Source organism: Natator depressus, chromosome 8 (genome assembly GCF_965152275.1).
Source record: "Natator depressus isolate rNatDep1 chromosome 8, rNatDep2.hap1, whole genome shotgun sequence".
Lineage (NCBI taxonomy): Eukaryota > Metazoa > Chordata > Testudines > Cheloniidae > Natator > Natator depressus.
Genome location: NC_134241.1, coordinates 49,137,501 through 49,155,787, shown reverse-complemented (window position 1 = coordinate 49,155,787; position 18,287 = coordinate 49,137,501). Strand labels below are relative to the sequence as shown.

The 18,287-nt window shown below is 46.0% G+C and overlaps 1 protein-coding gene and 1 long non-coding RNA gene across 8 annotated transcripts in view; one reads left to right on the top strand and one right to left on the bottom strand.

Moving 5' to 3' along the window:
* Window positions 1–18,287, top strand: part of TNR (tenascin R) — a 284,069-nt gene that overhangs the window by 194,259 nt on the left and 71,523 nt on the right. For 3 of the 7 annotated variants that reach the window (XM_074960990.1, XM_074960993.1, XM_074960994.1), the window contains one exon: window positions 15,161–15,371. The exons of 1 other annotated variant lie outside the window; for it this stretch is intronic. The gene's annotated coding sequence lies outside the window, so the exon portion shown is untranslated. Of the gene's footprint in view, window positions 1–11,773; window positions 11,934–15,160; window positions 15,372–18,287 lie in introns of all 7 variants that reach the window. 3 more of the 7 variants (XM_074960988.1, XM_074960989.1, XM_074960991.1) reach the window with 2 other exon arrangements.
* Window positions 1–18,287, bottom strand: part of LOC141992205 (uncharacterized) — a 68,208-nt gene that overhangs the window by 13,242 nt on the left and 36,679 nt on the right. The window lies entirely within an intron of this gene.

Here is an 18,287-nt window from a genome sequence, read left to right as displayed (position 1 = left end):
TTGCCACGGCAAGTCACATCACTTGTGTACCTCAGTTTCCCCATCTGCGAAATGGGGGTAGTCATAACTGCTGTACTTTGTAAAGCACTTTGAGATCTACAGATGTAAATCGACTTTACTAGAGGTACACTGATGTTCCAGCAGTGGAGGATCTAGCCCCAATGTGCTTTTTCTATGGAGTGATAAGAAAGTCCAACGGGTGGGGGGAAAGAAAGAGGGAAGTGGGTATTTCCATATTCTTGCTTTCAGGTTTTCCACATCTTTTCCCTTTAAACCTTAGGTGATCTATGTTGAACAGCATAAATAACAGTAAGTTAAATATTTATTTTGTCATTCTGGTATTTATATAGGTTGCTCCACATTAAAAAATAATGATCTAGGGGTAGGCAAGCAGTGTGGAAAGATGTGAGTGCTGGTGAACAACTTCCAAGCTCCAGTTTGAGTTCATTTTCATGATGATTCTGGCTTACAGAAAACTTCCGACCTATATTTGGATCTAAAACCCAGCCTAATATGTTCTGGGGCTTCCAAAAGCCCTCTGAACAAGCAAGACCCATCCTCATTCAAAGCATTAGCAGGAGTTGCAAGGAAATCCATCAACAAGCTATGGCTGCCAAAAGAAAAGCCTAGAGTTGAGACGTGGCTAAAGAATATACAAAAGAAAAAAAAAGGAGATGTGGAACACATCACAGTTCAAATGAGACAGCCCCAAGATCGGTTCAAAGACCCCTGGGCACTAACTAATACTCTGTTTGCAACATATCGCACAGTAAACTAAGAGATATAACAACAGCCTTGAGCTAAAAGCCGCTCATTTTGTTCTTCATCCCTGCACTGTTCCAGTCATTCATGCACCTAGCTGCAACCCTTATATAATAATTCTGTCACATAAACCTAAGGTGGAAGCATGGTTTTGTGGTTAAGCTGCTGGCTTAGGACCCAAGAGATCTGGGTTTGAGTCCTAACTCTGCTACAGCTTTCCTAACTGGCACTGTTTCTCACTATCGTTCTGTATAGGATTAACCACAAGGGGGTCGTGATGTCGGCTGGGACCTTTGGTGCTACTGGAACTTAAATAATAGTAAGAACATAAGAATGGCCATACTGGGTCAGACCAAAGATCCATCAAGCCCACTATCCTGTCCTCTGACAGTGGTCAATGGCAGGTGCCCCAAAGGGAATGAACAGACAGGTTATCATCAAGTGATCCATGCCCTGTCACCCAATCCCAGCTTCTCGCAAACAGAGGCTAGGGACACCATTCCTGCCCATCCTGATGGACCTATCTTCCATGAATCTATCTAGCTCCCTTTTGAACCCCGTTATAGTATTGGCCTTCACAACATCCTCTGGCAAGGAGTTCCAGAGGTTGACAATGCGTTGCGTGGAAAAAATACTTTCTTGTGTTTGTTTTAAACCTGCTACCTATTAATTTCATTTGGTGGCTCCTTGTTCTTGTATTATGAGAAGGTGTAAGTAACGCTTCCTTATTTACTTTCTCTATACCATTCATGATTTTATGTTCCTGCTATACTTCATATGTAACTATGCTAGGCCATATACATGCTTTGCTACCTAGATGTAACAGCATTGCATGTGTACAACAACCAATTACACAGCAATGCCATACCAACACAATACAAACAGGTATACACCTCAGTGTGGACCTGTGCAGTGAATTATAAATGTACCCACCTCAAAATACCTTTTAAAGCACAAATAAGTAGTTGCAAAATAAAGTAAAATAATTTCAGTGAGTAAGATATAAATCACTAAAGCTAACATTGATAAAATGCCCTCTTCTGAAGTACAGATATAGCCACCCTATAAACTCAGCCAACCACAGTGTTCATGACACGCAGGAGGCATATGTCTCATATGTTAAGTCATCACATCAAGAAATGTCACTGCTTTGCAATGCAAATGCTGGCACATTGTCACACAGCTGCTGTTGGATGAGGTTCTCTTCACATTTCAGGCTACTTTTAATCTCTTACAAAGCCTTGCTTGGAAGGAGGTTGGTTGCTTCAGATGTGGGACTTGCCCAACAAAAACTGAAGTGGCTAGCAAATCCTTACCCAATGACACTAGATTATATAATAACAATCCTTTGATCTTTACAGCCATAGAGCTCAAAATGCTTTACAAAGCACAGTAGTGATCATTACCCTAATTTTTTAAGGTGGGGAAACTGAGGCACAGAGCTGTGCCGTGACTTGCCCAAGGTCACTCAGCAGGTCACCAGCGGAGGGAGCAATAGAACCCATGTCTCTTGACTGCTACCTCAATTCCCTATCTTCTGGGACTGTAATGAGAATGTTCTACATAAATAACAGCTCAACTGCCAGTCAATGGTGCTCAAGAACACGGAGCATAGTTCCTGGGTTTTGAATAGGGCCAATAAAACTTGTCGTGCACAGCAAATGGCTTCCTCTGTGCAGTTCTTTATGTCATCTGTTAACACAGGCTTCCTCTCTTTTATGCACTCACAACATTAAAGAGCTAACACAAATACATCTAATCAGCTGGAGAGTTTGGTTTGTGCCCATTTTTCATGTAAACAATAGTTTTTCTAGGGAAATATAATAATCAGCTCTGTTTTTCAAACCAAATGAAAGCTTGTGCTTTGCAAGGAATACAGATTCTTACTGAGAATAATTTTTGCCTGGCTTCTAGGATGTCTGGGGAATAAAATTATAAATCTGTGAAGCTAGCGCTTTGCCAGAGGCACTTGGAAATTGAACCTCAAATGTTTCCCCTCCTGTTCTAACTCTAGAAGCCATGATTTTCAAGTGGGTTGTACATAGGACTAAGTAAATTTTCCTGTCTCTAGCTGAGAAGCTTGAACTGAACTGAGTCAGGCTGTCCGAATCCTTGTACGTATCTTCTTCAGAATAATGCATTGCTTTAGTGTCAGAGATAAAAACCCAGGTGAAGTTTGCCATCTTAACTTCAGATGGGTATCAGAGCAAGAATCCCTGTCTGTATGTGTCAAAACAAAGCAAAGTCCTTTTGGTCAGGTTTAAAACTCCTAAGAAGATGCTACAAAATAGCAGACAAATCTGACTTGCAGTGTCACCCAATACAGTAAGTAAAAGGCATTTATCTCTCCCTTTTCCATCACCCCATCCTTTCATCTGCTGCCCACTCTCTGTGCCCCTCCTCCATCTCTACCCTCAGCACATAAAAAACAAACAAACAAGTCAAAGCAGTGACTAGAATTTGAGAACAGATTCTCCCACCTCCTGATGCCAACCATAAGCGTTCCCTGGGAATTAGCTAATGACAGTGCTGTGTATGCCAGCCTCCCTTTAAATGGTCAATAAAGCCAAGGTCTGTTCTGTCCTACTCTGGTGCCACAAGGCCTGAAGAGCTGGCAGTACATAAAGTACATTAAGTGGAGAAGGATCCACTTCATTTTGCTTCTAAAGACACAGCTACCGAGCCACTGCAATCGGCATGAACACTAAACCAAAATAACCATGGGAGGTTTAGCTGCTCTATTCTTGAAGGGAACAATTCAGAGACAATGAAATCAGAGAAAGAATTACAATGTCTGTAGTGGTCCCCTGGAAATAGTAGGTTTAGAAATCAACATAACTTTGACTTTGCTGCTGGATCTGTTCCACCTTCTTTTAAGATTTTCAGCCCAGTGTTACAGATACAGGAGCTTGAGATAGTTCAGCCAAGTATCCCACGATTCTCTGAAATGAACCAAAACCAAGCTCCTGGACGTTAGAAAAGTCTGCATTTGGATCCAAACTTTGTGGCTGGCCTTTCTCTATGTTACATGCCAAACCCAAGTTCTGAATACATCTCCGACTCTGGGAACGCTCGGATATGAATCTGAACTTTGAGATGTGCTTCCATGTTTATTCCAAACCTTCTGCTGACCTTTACCCACCCAAGAGAGGAAACCCTGATATCAGTGCAGCATGTTAACATAGCCACATGGGGCAAAGGGAATCAGTGAAGCTGAGCCCCACACTAGGATGGAGCAGTAGCACCACAAACTGATCTCCCAGCTGTTGAAGGCAATAATTAGGGTTGCCAACAGTCCCTTATTATTTCATCTCTGTACAAAAAGATCAGGAGTTGCTGAGTGCTGCAAAAAGCAGCAAGAAATCCTCCTGGTGAATGTAAGCAAGTACTGCTTATTATTAATAATAATGATGATTATAGTAACAACAACAATAATAGCAGGAGCAGGGGTGGGGCAGCGGTCCTGAGAAAACAGTCCCTTATTTTTTAAACACAATGTTGGCAACCCTAATTCAAAAGGAACAGAGAGCATTCAGGAGCAGCTCCGCACCTCTGGAGGGTAAATTTGGTCAGATGTTACTAGTTTTATCCACGAAGGAATGCAGAAACTTACTGCTCATTCCTACAGAGAGTCTGTAACGGGAGGGGGGGAAAAAACTCTGTTCTGGCACAGTTAATTGAATCAATGGTTCCAAGTGATTTTGCCCCGGAACGATAAAATGAAGAACATGCTGTGGCTGCCCTTTGAAAGCCATTGCTAGTATTATTAAGGATGAGGGAACCTCTGTAGCGGCTCAAGAGGGCAGTGGGCCCAAATCAAAACCACAGACTGCAACACCCCAAGTGCAGGAGGAGGCAGATGGGCCAGAAAACGAGTTCTCCATCCTAGACAGAGGAAAGACAGAAGAGGGTGCTGAGAGGAGAGAGATGGGAGGTGCCTGGGAGAAGGGGAAAAGATGAAAGGGTAGTGCAAGAGACGGGGGTACCTCAGAAAGGGCACATCTGGAGAAAGTACAGATACAAATACTAGCCCATCAGGGAGTCTGGATACATCTGCAGTACTGCTGTTACCTGTGCTTGCTAGATGAAAGCTAGCACCGCTATGTGCCTACCCATGCCACAGTCAGACACTGACCCGCAGTGCAGACACACTCAAGGAGAAAAATGAGCCCACTGTCCATTAGCGATCAGGGAGGAGATGTAACAGAAGGGACCGTACAATACGGTCCATGATGTGACTTTAAACCACAGCTTGCATTAGGCGATTGAGGAGGGGCAGCACTGCGGAGAGACCCAGAAAGAATTCCAACTGGCTTAGCCAGAATTCCCCAAGTACTTGCAGGACTGACTGTTATGCCCCCCTTAAAAGGAGTAATAGCATGCTGTCCTCTCCTGCAGCTGGCTGCTGGGGAGGGAGAGTAGGACATGGGTTCTCCATGAAGCACTGCCATGCAGGTATAAAGCACCTTCCTATTATTCTGCCCCACTCCCCTTTTGAGGGAAGGAGTGTAGAGTGCAGCAAGCTGGGTGCAAACAACTGTGATCTTGGCAGCTTCTCTTTTCCTCACATCCTGCTTTGCTCTCCTCCAGCTTCCCAGCACATGTCCAAGGAGACAGGAAGGAACAGGTCAAGACTCAGGCCATCCAGGGAATGAGTGTCCTTCAATGCACAACTGTCCAGGCCACTTCACAGCTATTTGTAGAATGCACTGCAGATGTGGGCCATGCCCAGAGAACCTGGCACAGGAACACACCATTAGCATCTCCCAAAGTGGCTGCAAGGGTTTCTCCAAAACCAGGAGATGTGGACGAGACAAGCCAGAGTCTCCTGTCCGAATCAACGTCGGGCAGGCATATTAAGACTAGCTGGCCCCAGAGAAGTTCAGTTATGAATACCGGCCACAAAATTTTGATGACACCCAACCCAGAATATGATGAGGGGTGTGCCACAAGATGAACTGCACTACATCATTCTCGCAGCTTTGGACTCCTGCATGAACTATTTATTCAACTATTCACTAATGACCTGTCAGTGAAGCCTGCAGCATTCAATCCAAAGTGCGACTCCCTCTGCGAGCAGGAGAAATGCACTGCGAAATTCATGTGCACATTTCGGAAAGGGGAATTTCCAAAGTGTGCTTGGGGAAATGCTGATTTCACTCTGAATTAGAAACTGCAGTGTCTGTATCTGCCACTGCAGATTTATTCTGAGGGTTTGTCCACACAGGAAGTTAAGCCCAGTTAATGAAAGGTGTGAAGTTAACGTGCATTAAACCCCTGTGTGGACACACTTATTCATAATTAAAGTAGATTTAGGACTTGTTTATGCTGGGAGTTATTCTGGAATAGCTCTTGCTGATTACATATTCCTGATTAACTGCATCTATGGATTCTCTTACTCCAGCACAAGTGTCTTATTCTGAATTAACACTCTTGTTCCAGAACAATAGTATCTACACACAGAGCTTTAAATGCATACCCTACATTCATCTGAATTAATTTAGTTCACTTTAGCTGAATTCACTCAAACAAACTAAGAGTTTAGTGCCCTTTACCTAAAGGTGTGATGTGAAAGAACGTCAGTTAATTTGGTTTAACTTCCTTTGTACACAAGCCCTGAGTCTTGGCTTCCAGATCTTTTATCTAATTCGAACTGAAGGATGCAAGGTCTTAAAGCCAACCTCAGAATTAAGCTGCAGTGGCCAATGCAGACCTAAACCTACCATGATAAGGAAAGCCCCTAAGGAAAAAGCAAACTGCTCAGAATGGGATGGAATAAGCATGAAGCTGCCTAACCATCAGAAAAAAAAAGTTAGTGCAAGCCAGGATGAAAGGGAGACACGGAATGAAAAAGAAGAGGGAGACATGGAATGAAAAAGAAGTTGTACCCTGATACACTGTGGTAATGTATCCACGTTTGGCAGAGGTTGGGAGTCACCAGCCAAATCTCAGTCATAGCCGAAGATATTTTCTGTAAAGAAACTAGGGATTAATAGGGATGGATTACCTAAAACAGCTAATGCCAATTACAGCCAATTCAGCAGCATCCTGTTGCTTTCCTTCTGCTGCTGCTGCTGCTGCGGAATGTAGTGTGCAAATTGCCAGATTTCTCCATCCCTGTTCTTGATGCTGGAATTGTTCTTGTCGATCATGCAGTGGCCAGACACTGGATGCACCTGGCCACAGAAGTGACAGTAACTCTGAGATGTAACATGGGCCTTCAGGTTTTCTACCCTAACAAACTTGGTGCTGAGCTTTAACTGGGGATTAGAGCCAGATCCTGAAAGTTAAGAGAAAGAGATCCTTTAATGACTAGCTGGGAGGAGCTGACAGCCACAGTTCTGCTCACAATGTCAGAGACTCCTCCTAGACGCTCATTAGTTCCCAGAAGCCCCTAGCCCTTCATTCATCACTGGATGCCTTTCTAAAGGATATGCCCCAGTTCCACTTCAAGTTACTTGTGCTTGATGCAGGAATCAGTGGGAGGAATGCAATGCAGGGGAGCCTTAACCTTCCGGGCTAAAAATCTGTGAATCTCTGAATAATTCCTATTCTAAAATTGAAAGTCAAAGACACAGAAGTCTGGACCATTTTTGGAGTTATATGGGTTCATTTGGTCTCTATGACAGATCCATAGTCAGTTCAGAGTTTACCATGGCTCACAACACAGATACTAAGTGCTCTACAATGACAGCAGGGAGAGAGCACACACACAGACCCTTACCAAGTAAAGGAGCCTCTCCTTTAGTTAAAAGAAAAGGAGGACTTGTGGCACCTTAGAGACTAACCCATTTATTTGAGCATAAGCTTTCGTGAGCTACAGCTCACTTCATCGGATGCATAAAGTGGAAAGTACAGTGAGGAGATTTTATATACACACAGACCATGAAAAGTATATACATTGTATGGAGAGTGATCACTTAAGATGAGCTATTACAGGCAGGAGAGTGGGGTCGGGGGAGAGAAAACCTTTTGAAGTGATAATCAAGGTGGGCCATTTCCAGCACATTTCCAGGAGTTAACAAGTACGTCTGAGGAACAGTGGGGGGGGGGGGGGTGGAAGGAATAAACAAGGGGAAATAGTTTCACTTAGTATAATGACTCAACCACTCCCAGTCTCTATTCAAGCCTAAATTAATTGTATCCAATTTGCAAATTAATTCCAATTCAGCAGTCTCTCGTTGGAGTCTGTTTTCAAAGTTTTTTTGTTGAAGGATAGTCACGCTTTGAGGTCGGAAATTCAGTGACCAGAGAGATTGAAGTGTTCTCCGACTGGTTTATGTATGTTATAATTCTTGACATCTGATTTGTGTCCATTTATTCTTTTACGTAGAGACTGTCCAGTTTGCCCAATGTACATGGCAGGGGGGCATTGCTGGCACATATCACATTGGTAGATGTGCAGGTGAACGAGCCTCTGATAGTGTGGCTGATGTGATTAGGCCCTATGATGGTGTCCCCTGAATAGATATGTGGACACAGTTGGCAACGGGCTTTGTTGCAAGGATAGGTTCCTGGGTTAGTGGTTCCGTTGTGTGGTGTGTGGCTGCTGGTGAGTATTTGCTTCAGGTTGCGGGGCTGTCTGTAAGCAAGGACTGGCCTGTCTCCCAAGATCTGTGAGAGTGATGGGTCGTCCTTCAGGATAGGTTGTAGATCCTTGATAATGCGTTGGAGAGGTTTTAGTTGGGGGCTGAAGGTGATGGCTAGTAGCGTTCTGTTATTTTCTTTGTTGGGCCTGTCCTGTAGTAGGTGACTTCTGGGTACTCTTCTGGCTCTGTCAATCTGTTTCCTCACTTCAGCAGGTGGGTACTGTAATTGTAAGAATGCTTGATAGAGATCTTGTAGGTGTTTGTCTCTGTCTGAGGGGTTGGAGCAACAGAACCACTAACCCAGGAACCTATCCTTGCAACAAAGCCCATTGCCAACTGCGCCCACATATCTATTCAGAGGACACCATCATAGGGCCTAATCACATCAGCCACACTATCAGAGGCTTGTTCACCTGCACATCTACCAATGTGATATATGCCATCATGTGCCAGCAATGCCCCTCTGCCATGTACATTGGGCAAACTGGAGAGTCTCTACGTAAAAGAATAAATGGACACAAATCAGATGTCAAGAATTATAACATTCATAAACCAGTCGGAGAACACTTCAGTCTCTCTGGTCACTCAATTTCTGACCTCAAAGTATGACTATCCTTCAATAAAAAAGACTTTGAAAACACTCCAACGAGAGACTGCTGAATTGGAATTAATTTGCAAATTGGATACAATTAACTTAGGCTTGAATAGAGACTGGGAGTGGTTGAGTCATTATACTAAGTGAAACTATTTCCCCTTGTTTATTCCTTCCACCCCCACCCCCACCCCCCCACTGTTCTTCAGATGTTCTTGTTAACTTCTGGAAATGTGCTGGAAATGGCCCACCTTGATTATCACTTCAAAAGGTTTTCTCTCCCCCCACCCCACTCTCCTGCTGGTAATAGCTCATCTTAAGTGATCACTCTCCAAACAATGTATATTTTTTCATGGTCTGTGTGTATATAAAATCTCTTCACTGTACTTTCCACTTTATGCATCCGATGAAGTGAGCTGTAGCTCATGAAAGCTTATGCTCAAATAAATGTGTTAGTCTCTAAGGTGCCACAAGTACTCCTTTTCTTTTTGCGAATACAGACTAACACGGCTGCTACCCTGAAACCTCTCCTTTAGTTGTAGCAGTACCACAGCCTAGGACACAGCTGAGCCAATGGCTGGCAGCTAAACAAATTCAGGCACAGATTTTTGACAGTGGGAGGACAAGGGGGATTCCCTGTCTCTTGAAGTCTTTGATTCAATAAGGGATATCTTTCCATAAGATTCACCGTGGCTCAACCCGAAGTTATGGGTTTGGGGCAGAGTTTATTAGGTGAGGGTCTATGGCCAGTGTTATGAAGGGGATCAGACTAGATGTTCCGAATGGTCCCTTCTGGCCTTAAAATCTATGAAGCTGAGTGGTTGTAATTCCACCCAACCCAGGGCAGTGGTACCCTAGCCAGTACCAGCCCATTACACGGGAATTTCTAGAGAATGGGTGCTCTGTGCAATAGCCAAACTGCTTGCTGGGATCATCAGTCCACCTCCTGGATTCATTCACCTTGTCGGATATTAGCAAGTCCCCATTTTCCAGTGTTGCCATTGCCAGCAATGAGTTAACCACTGGCTCCATGCTAAGCACGGTTGGACTTCCCTGCTCATTCTCTGGGACACTCTGCGTACCTTTCCCAGACCTGAAGAAGAGCTCCGTGTAAGCTCAGAAGCTTGCCTCTCTCACCAACAGAAGTTGGTCCAACAAAAGACATTACTGGCTCTCTTACCTTGTCTTGCTGATTCTTGTTTCTTTGGATGTGAACTTTAACTTCCAGTGCCCCAGCTGCGGTAACACACTCATTGACGACCTGACTTGTCACTTCCCCTCTCAGCAGCTGCTCTGGAGTGGGATTCCTTGAGGTAGCTCTTTTCATTTAAACTCATCTCTCTTTTCACTCCTTCACAGAAAGGTCTCATAAAGTGATTTCCTTTTTCTTCTCCCGCCTTTGGTCCTTTCTCCTTTGATTTGCTTTGGTTCAGAGAGTTGTAGATAAATATTGTTTTTCCTCCTCCAAAGGATTGGGGAATTGGGACAAAGAGAGAAGAGGGAGGGAGAAGAGTCTTGTGTGTGGATATGAAGTCCAGAGCCTGGAGTTTTCTTATCCATCCAGCTTTAAGGAAGAATGGCTACTTCTGTGAACTGGTTTCTGGTCTAATATTTTTTTGTGCTACTGTGGAACCTTTCCTTGCAGCCACTTAACTTTTCCACAGTCAACATGGCTGTTGTTAAAGGCAGACAGCAGGGAACTGCTCTTCTGGGGGGGGAGGGGGAGCCCAAAGACAGTGCTCAATTGTGGCCCAGTTTGCGCAGCAACACAAGGAAGTTACAGGGGTGTAAGGTACCTCCTTCTGCCAGCTACACAGTTTGAGTGTAGCAGCACAGGAGACAGAGCTTCCCAGCAAACCAAAAACATCAGTTATTCACTCAGTTTTACTCATAAGAGTTAATTAGGCCTTATTTATACTGGAGATTTGCCCCAATTATAGCTGTCAGCAGCCAGCCACCAGTGTCGTTGCACCAGTACAAACCTCTACACAGAGGCAGACAAAGCACAGTGCGCAGTGCACCCTCTACAGCTGCTTGAAGCGAAGGCAAACTGCTCTGGGGCAAATTGTGGCTTATAGGATATGCCTGTGCTGCATTTAAATGCCCACGGTTGGCATGTGCCAGCTGACTCGGGCTGTGGGGCTGGAGCCTGCGCTCCAGGACACTGCGAGGGGGGAGGGTCCCAGAGCTCGGGCTGCAGCCTGAACTCAAATACCTACACTGCCATTAAACAGCCCCTTAGCCCGAGCCCTATGAGCCCAAGTCAGCAGGCACAGGCCAGCCGTGGGTTTTAAAATGCAGCGTAGACAGACCCACAGAGGCTTTGCATACCTGTGTTGGCACTGCTGCTGCTGCTGTGTCACAGCTGAAACGGGGGAAACCCTTGGTACGCACAGAGCCCCCTAGCACTGGTGGAGAAAGGGGGGGGGGGGTTGGCGAATTCCAAAGCGTTGTGAGTGCTTTATGCTCCCCAGCAACCTGGTTTTTTTCATTTTCAACTGAATTTTTTTAAAATCAAAAATTTGTGATTTCTTTTTTTTGGTGGGAGGTCACAGAGTTTTGTGACTAAACCCCCAAAGTGAACACTTTGTAGCTGCCCCCATTTTGGGTCTCCGCAGAGATTGGCCCACATGAGAAAGCTTTGGATCGGGATGGGAAGCCAGGTCCAACCTTTGCGTTTGAGGGACTTGGGTTCCAAGGCTCTGAGCTCAGGGCTTTGGGCTCCTGGTTCGAGGAGGGCAGTATATGTAACACCAGCCTAAGGCTAGTGTGGTGGAAACAGGGTCGTACCCTCAGCGTATGATCACTCAGGACCTGTCTACACTTACAGCGCTGAGCCAGTGCAGCTGCCGTGCTTCGTGAAGACGCTTCCTATGCCAACGGGAGAGTGTCTCCCATCAGCGTAGGTGCTCCACCTCTCCGAGAGGCAGTAGCTGTGTCGATAGGAGAAGCCGTTTCATCGACATAGCCCTGGCTTCAGGGTCGGCCAGGTTAGTATTGCAGACCAAGCCTTACTCTCCACAAACTCAGCTGTTAACGTTTCGGATTCTTCACGTAATAGTACTTCAAGCACATTAGCTGCCCAGAATTAAACAGAATTCCTGACAGGACTGGCAAGACATTTCCAGGAGTTGGGGCTAGATCAGGAAGCAGAGGATCCCTAAAACCATTGAGCACATCCCCTTACCTATCATTTCCAACCAAAATACATTCAACTGCTGAACCTTTCCCTGCAGGCAAATTCCTGCCCTCTGGGCTTTTTCTGACATATGACAGGCCCCGTGAAAACCATTCCTTGCTGAGGGAGGAAAGGAGAGACCTGGCTTCTTATGGAAATCTCTCTGCTGACACAATGGGGCCAACACAATCGCATTCCACCCCCAGCCGCTGCAATTATCGGCCTGCTCAGCCTGAGAAGGCAGGCGAGCAAATGGAGAAACCCATTTTTAAAATGATTCCATTTATAGAAATAAATAAATAAATACATAGCAGAAGGTGGCGCTTCCTTCAGCATTTTTACTTGGAAAGCTAAAAACCACCACGAGCCTTCTCCTTGGCTGCAGTCCCGGCTCATGCAGCGCAAAGGAGTACATTCTCTGATCTCGGGGCCAGCTGGGTTCCTGGGGTACTGGAGCAATCAGACAGCTGCTATAACTTACATCAGCTGCTAACAAAGGCCCAAGTCAGGGATCAACACCATGCACACATAGCCTGGCCACTCCCACCTTCGCTTTGGTCACACCCGATACGCCAACAACAGAGGGGGGTATGGAGGATGGCTGTTATGCTGAGCGATCCTCTTGTGGCTGGTTACACCAATGTTAAGGCCAAACTCAGTCGGCGACATGGTGCAAAGCAGACACGCTGCAGCCCAGGATCTGGTCTAGAACAGCCAGTGGTGAAGGTGGGTCACAACAGAAACATGGCTCATCTCTAGGGTCGAGAGTGTGTGAAAATTCTTGTCTGTCTGCTGGCGTAACGAAGTTGGTGAGGTATGAGTGCCTTTCTGTTCCCCTTTGAAATACCCGCAGTGTGGGGGAAAGGAGGAGGACGCCGCTTTCAGGAAGCGGGAGGGGATGGGCCAAGATCACAGCTCAGTGCCAAGCACATCTCATTAGGCAGCAAGAACTCAGCAAGAGTGATATAAACCGTGCTGGCTCTGGCAATCCCGCTGACTCTGCTGCGCCCCCAGTCCACCTCATTAACACTGTATTCCATTGGAATTATGAGAGATCCTATTATCTGCTGCTTATAAATTACTACAGGCCACCGTCCCCTGCCTGCTGACATCTGCTGTGATAATTATATTGATAAGGAGGATTGGATCAATGAGGTTGCACAGATTTCGACTGTATCAGTCTGTCAAATTACTCTATCGCTTTCTCTAGTTGATACAGGCATTAACTATCTGACCTGCTTATGGTCATTAGTTAGTAATCTCTGTCCTGCATCAGTTATCTCTCCACTGTGTCTATCCATCTAGCCACTATATTCTTGTTCTGTTAGTCTCGCTCTTTCATATCTCAGTCTTTCATCTGCCTCTCTCTCCCTCTCTCATTTCCTCAGCTGGTGGATTTCTGTTTGCTCTTCTGACCAACTCTTGTGTTCCTATTGAACCAGACTGAATTCTGCTCCAGCAAGAAGAGCAGGGGCAATTTTATATTCACACATCTAAGCCATGTCTATAATCCTTCAATGAGGTTTTATTCGACGTTCCAGCCTGGCTTTGTACAACTGGCTCAGAGTCACAATTACCACCCTACATCTTCCACTCCCACACAAAAGGCAGAGAGGTCCAAAGAGCAAGTAGTTAGCTTCTAACAAACACAAGTCCATCAAAGGCAACGGGCACTAATTAGTCCCTGGGCTCCTCCCACCGCTGCCAGCCATTGCCAAGGAGAAGCTTCTCTCCCAGGGTCAGTGAGGCCACTGTGGAGTCACTAGAGACCCCAAAGATATAGGAGACTACCTAGCGAACACACTAATTGTAGAAAGTGCCTTCCCACCTCCAAGTAACGCTGGCAAACAAAGTTGAGATCAAGCGAAAGAGGAAAGCTTGAGAGTTTCACTCCTGGGGAGGCTGAGAGCAAGAGCGCGGATTTTCTTTTGAGGTGTCTCCAAGGACGCCAGGAAAGGAGGTTAGAGAACTGCAACGCTCTGAGATGGGCACCTCCCAGGGTCAGGTCAAGGTGGAGGCTCTTCAGTCACAGAGTTGGCAGCACACATCTCAGGTTCAGCAGCACCTGAGCTCTTTGTGACAGTGGTGGCCAGTAGTAAGGGACCAGCTACCAACAAGAGGAATCAAGGTCACAGCAAAGACCACCAGTGAGGAGAAGGCACTGTAAAATGCAGGGAAAGTGCTACTGTAGGCTGAGATATCCTGGTTCCACATGAACAGGGGTGGAAATGCATGCTGCTCATCACTAGATATGAAGCTGAGCCAAGACGTTTGGACCTAGATCTAAACTTCAGTGAAGTCTGAGGGTGTTAAGATAAGAACTTCCAGTTGGGACCCACGTGATAGACCTAGGTCCAAATAATGAAGTTCAGATCCAGGGGAAACCAAATTCACCCAGGTATTAGCAAGCACAATGTAAAGTCAATAAGAGTTGTGCCGAGTCACAACTGCTACCTCTCCCACCCACCTCCTTGTAGTAAAATTTGATGTTCATTTCCTCTCTGTAGATTTCCACAATGTCACGTGGAGCGTAAGTGAGGGTAAAATTCTGCCATTGCTGTGTGAGTTGTGGTCATTTCCCACACCCACTGAATACTAAATGGGTGCAAGATACACTACTTTGATCCTATGACTTGTATTACCCTAACGCCTAGAGGCCCCCAGCTGAGATCAGGGCCCCATTGTGCTAGGCAATGAACAAACACATAGTGGGGGTTTACAATCTAACAAATGCCTGAGGAGCTTGCACTGTAAATAGGCAAAGGATGGGAAGGGAAACTGAGCTAAAAAGAGAGGAAGTACTTGCCAGCAGGTGAGTGGCAGCACTGGGAAAAAGGAAACAGGCTCTTTGACACCTAGATCAGTGTCCTACCCACTAGTTCACACTGCCTCTTTGCCGTTTACACCACTGACTCCCATTTTCTGGCCAATGTACACCTGATGTGTCACTTGCACTAGGGAATTTGGCCTGAGACATCCATGGAGGCTGGATCTACTGACATCAGGTCTGAATTAAATAGATTTTTCTTGCTTTTCCAGGGAACATTAAGAAAGAGAGGAACTATACTAACGTGTGCCCATGTGCATGCTTGGTAGCCACAGGCACCATGCACCAAGCAAGGGAAGGGAAAGCACAACAGACATATTTGGATAATATACGATAACAACCCTGTAAATGCTGAAGAGGCGGCTGAACAGTTGTGTTTTCAGGCACGTCACGGCAATGTGAGAGAGACAAAGCAGTAAACAGGTATTTACGGGGGGGGGGGGGGGGTCAGAGGGGAGAGGCGGATATGTGCTGCCATTCCCAAGGGAAACAAAGACAAGGTGCAAGGCACAAAAATAGTTATAAATAATATAGGGCAATTTCACATGATTACTGCACTGGCAGTTACTGGTAGAGCTCAGACTTCGATAACAGTCCCCAGGCCGGATTGGCAAATGAGTTCCAGATGAATTTGTACTCTGCTTCCTTTCCCACAGCGTCTCCATGGGCACAACACTCCGGTACAATTCCTAGAACAGTGGCCTGTCAATTGGGTCACAAGGCTCCACAAGGCTACTGGCTCCATCCCTTGCTGGTACGCACAGTGTACAGTGTTGCCAATTCTCATTATTTTCTCCTGAACCTCCTAATATTGGTGCTTTTTTTTAAAGTTAGGGGATTATGTGAGACTCTTGGATTTCATTAATAAGCAATTGAGTTTCTAGCTGTTGTGGTTGTGAAGAGAAGCTTGGAAATGTGACCTGCACGCACCCAGAAACAGAAGACAAATGAAATGAACCCAACCCTTTTTTTAAAAAAATTATCTCGAGTTTTGAGGCCTGGTTCATGATTTCTGAATGACTGGTGTTGGCAACACTATGCACAGCTGGGCAACTCTCTGATCGATTGGCTAGGCAAAGTGTGGGGAGCACTGTTTGCATGAGTCTGCTCGTTTTCAGTTCCTCGGCATTGCAAGGCTTCGAGCAGGTCAGATGAGGGAATTACAGTGAGGACCAGCATTCCTATCTTCAGATCCCAGCCCCCCAGAAAAAAACCCAACCTTTCCTCGCAGCTCTTCATTCCCTTGCAAAACCAGATCCAAGCTCACTCCCAGCCTCCCTAACCTCTTGCAACCCCTGACAGAGTGCCATAAGCCGGCTGTCACCCTCTCTCCCTCATCCATCCACATGCACTCGCCCTGCTACCAGACCAGCCTCACCACTAACAGGCCTCCTCCATCCTCCCAGATGCATGTTTGCCCCTCAGCCACCACCCATCTGCTGGCTTCTGGCCCAGTAGCCAGGTTGGAACCAGCAGGCAGGAGGGGGGAGCACAATTTAGGGTTCAGTGATATGTACCCCTGGGGTTGGACCTGAACCTTCACCTGGATTTAGTCTTCAATCCCCATCCCAAATTGTAGATTAAGCCTCATCTGGATTTGGGTGGGAACTCTGCCTCCTTGGCCAAATTCTGGTTTAATTCAAGAGGGCTGGTGCAGCAGCTCAGCTGTCTCTTTTTCAACGTGCCCTTAAGCTATATCGCCCTACTGAGTTTTGATTGTTAGAACACAAAGGCCTGTTTGCGCTCTCACAGCTCTGTAAGTCAGGAGCAACACAAACGCACGTCAATGGGCCTGCCTCCCCATTGCCCTGCACCTTGCCTCATCACTTACACCAGCGCAACCTGAGTGCAAGGCAAGTGGAAAATGCTCCCTGTGGTGCAAACGAGTCCAAGCCAATGGAGAATCAGGTCCAGTTGTAGTTACATGGGTGTAAAACCAATAGACACACGAAGAAGATCAGGCCTACTATTTTCCACATGGAAACAAAACAGTTTCCACCTTGAAAGTGGCCCATGCTACAAACACTATCCAATGTAATCCAATAATAGTTCACAGCAACAACAGACAAAGGTTCAAGGACTGTAGCAGGGCTCTCAGGACGAGGTTCAGCAGTCACAAGATTGCTTGAAAGGAACAGAGGCACAGAAATGCAAAGAGCTGCATTTAGGCTCACATGAGATCCTTTGTTTGTCCTGGTCTGCCTGGGATGGCACCACCTAAGTTCACCTGGAGCTTCAGAGCCAAGTGATCACCAGAACTCATGGCATTCAGCTAAACAAAGCAGTTCAACCACTTGTTGGAGTCAGCGATAAGAGAGAGCCCCGAGGCGGTTCAGATGCATTTGGTCCTCAAAACACTATAAAGGATTTTGTTAACACTAGAGATGGGCACAAACCAACACACCAAACCCAACAGCCCTAGAACTTTGGGGGGTGTTAGGATATCGACTCCGAGATGCAGATTCCAATTCAGCTAGTGGCCCTCATCTTTAACAGGGCAAACCAAGAACCTGGATCCAACACACCCCCAAGCTTCAGATCTGTAGTTTAAAAAAGTGAGCAAAGTCCTTGATGTGAATGCTGCGTATGATGGAGAAAGCAGGGGCTCGAGAGTCGGGGGAACTTGGTTTTATTCCTAGCTCTGCCACAGACTAGCTGTCTGGCCTTGAGGCAAGACACTGAGGCCAACATTTTCAACCCTGGTGCCTAAAGTTCAGCTCCTACATCCATAGCTGACACCTAAATGTAAGGCTCAGATCCCCAAAGGTGTTTAGCTGTCCATGGGAGTTAGACACCTAAGTACCTTGGAAGACGTGAGCTGAGGAGCCCAGCTTTAGTCTCACACGCTGGCAATGTTTGCCATTTACTTCTCTATGCCTGTTTCCCCATTTAAAATGGAGATGCTATCTACTGCACAGGAGAATGGATCACTGATCACTGCCAAGCACTTTGAGACCCCCAGATGGAAGATGCTGCATAAAGAGCATAGAAGTTGCCAGGATCCTGTCTCCAAAAGTGGCCAGCAGCAGATGCTCCAGAAGAAGGTGCTAGAAACTCTGCAGTAGGCAGATGTGGGAGTCATCTGCCCCCCCCATGAAGATCTCCTCCTAATCCCTGATAGAGATTGTTTTAAACACTGACAAGATGAGGTTTAATCTCTTTCCCAATACTCTTTTTGTCAGCATTAACTGTAACACCTCTGGATATTCTTGAGATCCATATAAATGTCCAACCCACCTTCAAAGATTAAGCACAAAGTTATGGTTAATTTAAATGTAACCCGTCTGCCAGGTGGTGTCGGCAGCAGCACGGCCAGGTTCAATACCTAGGGGTTCCTTT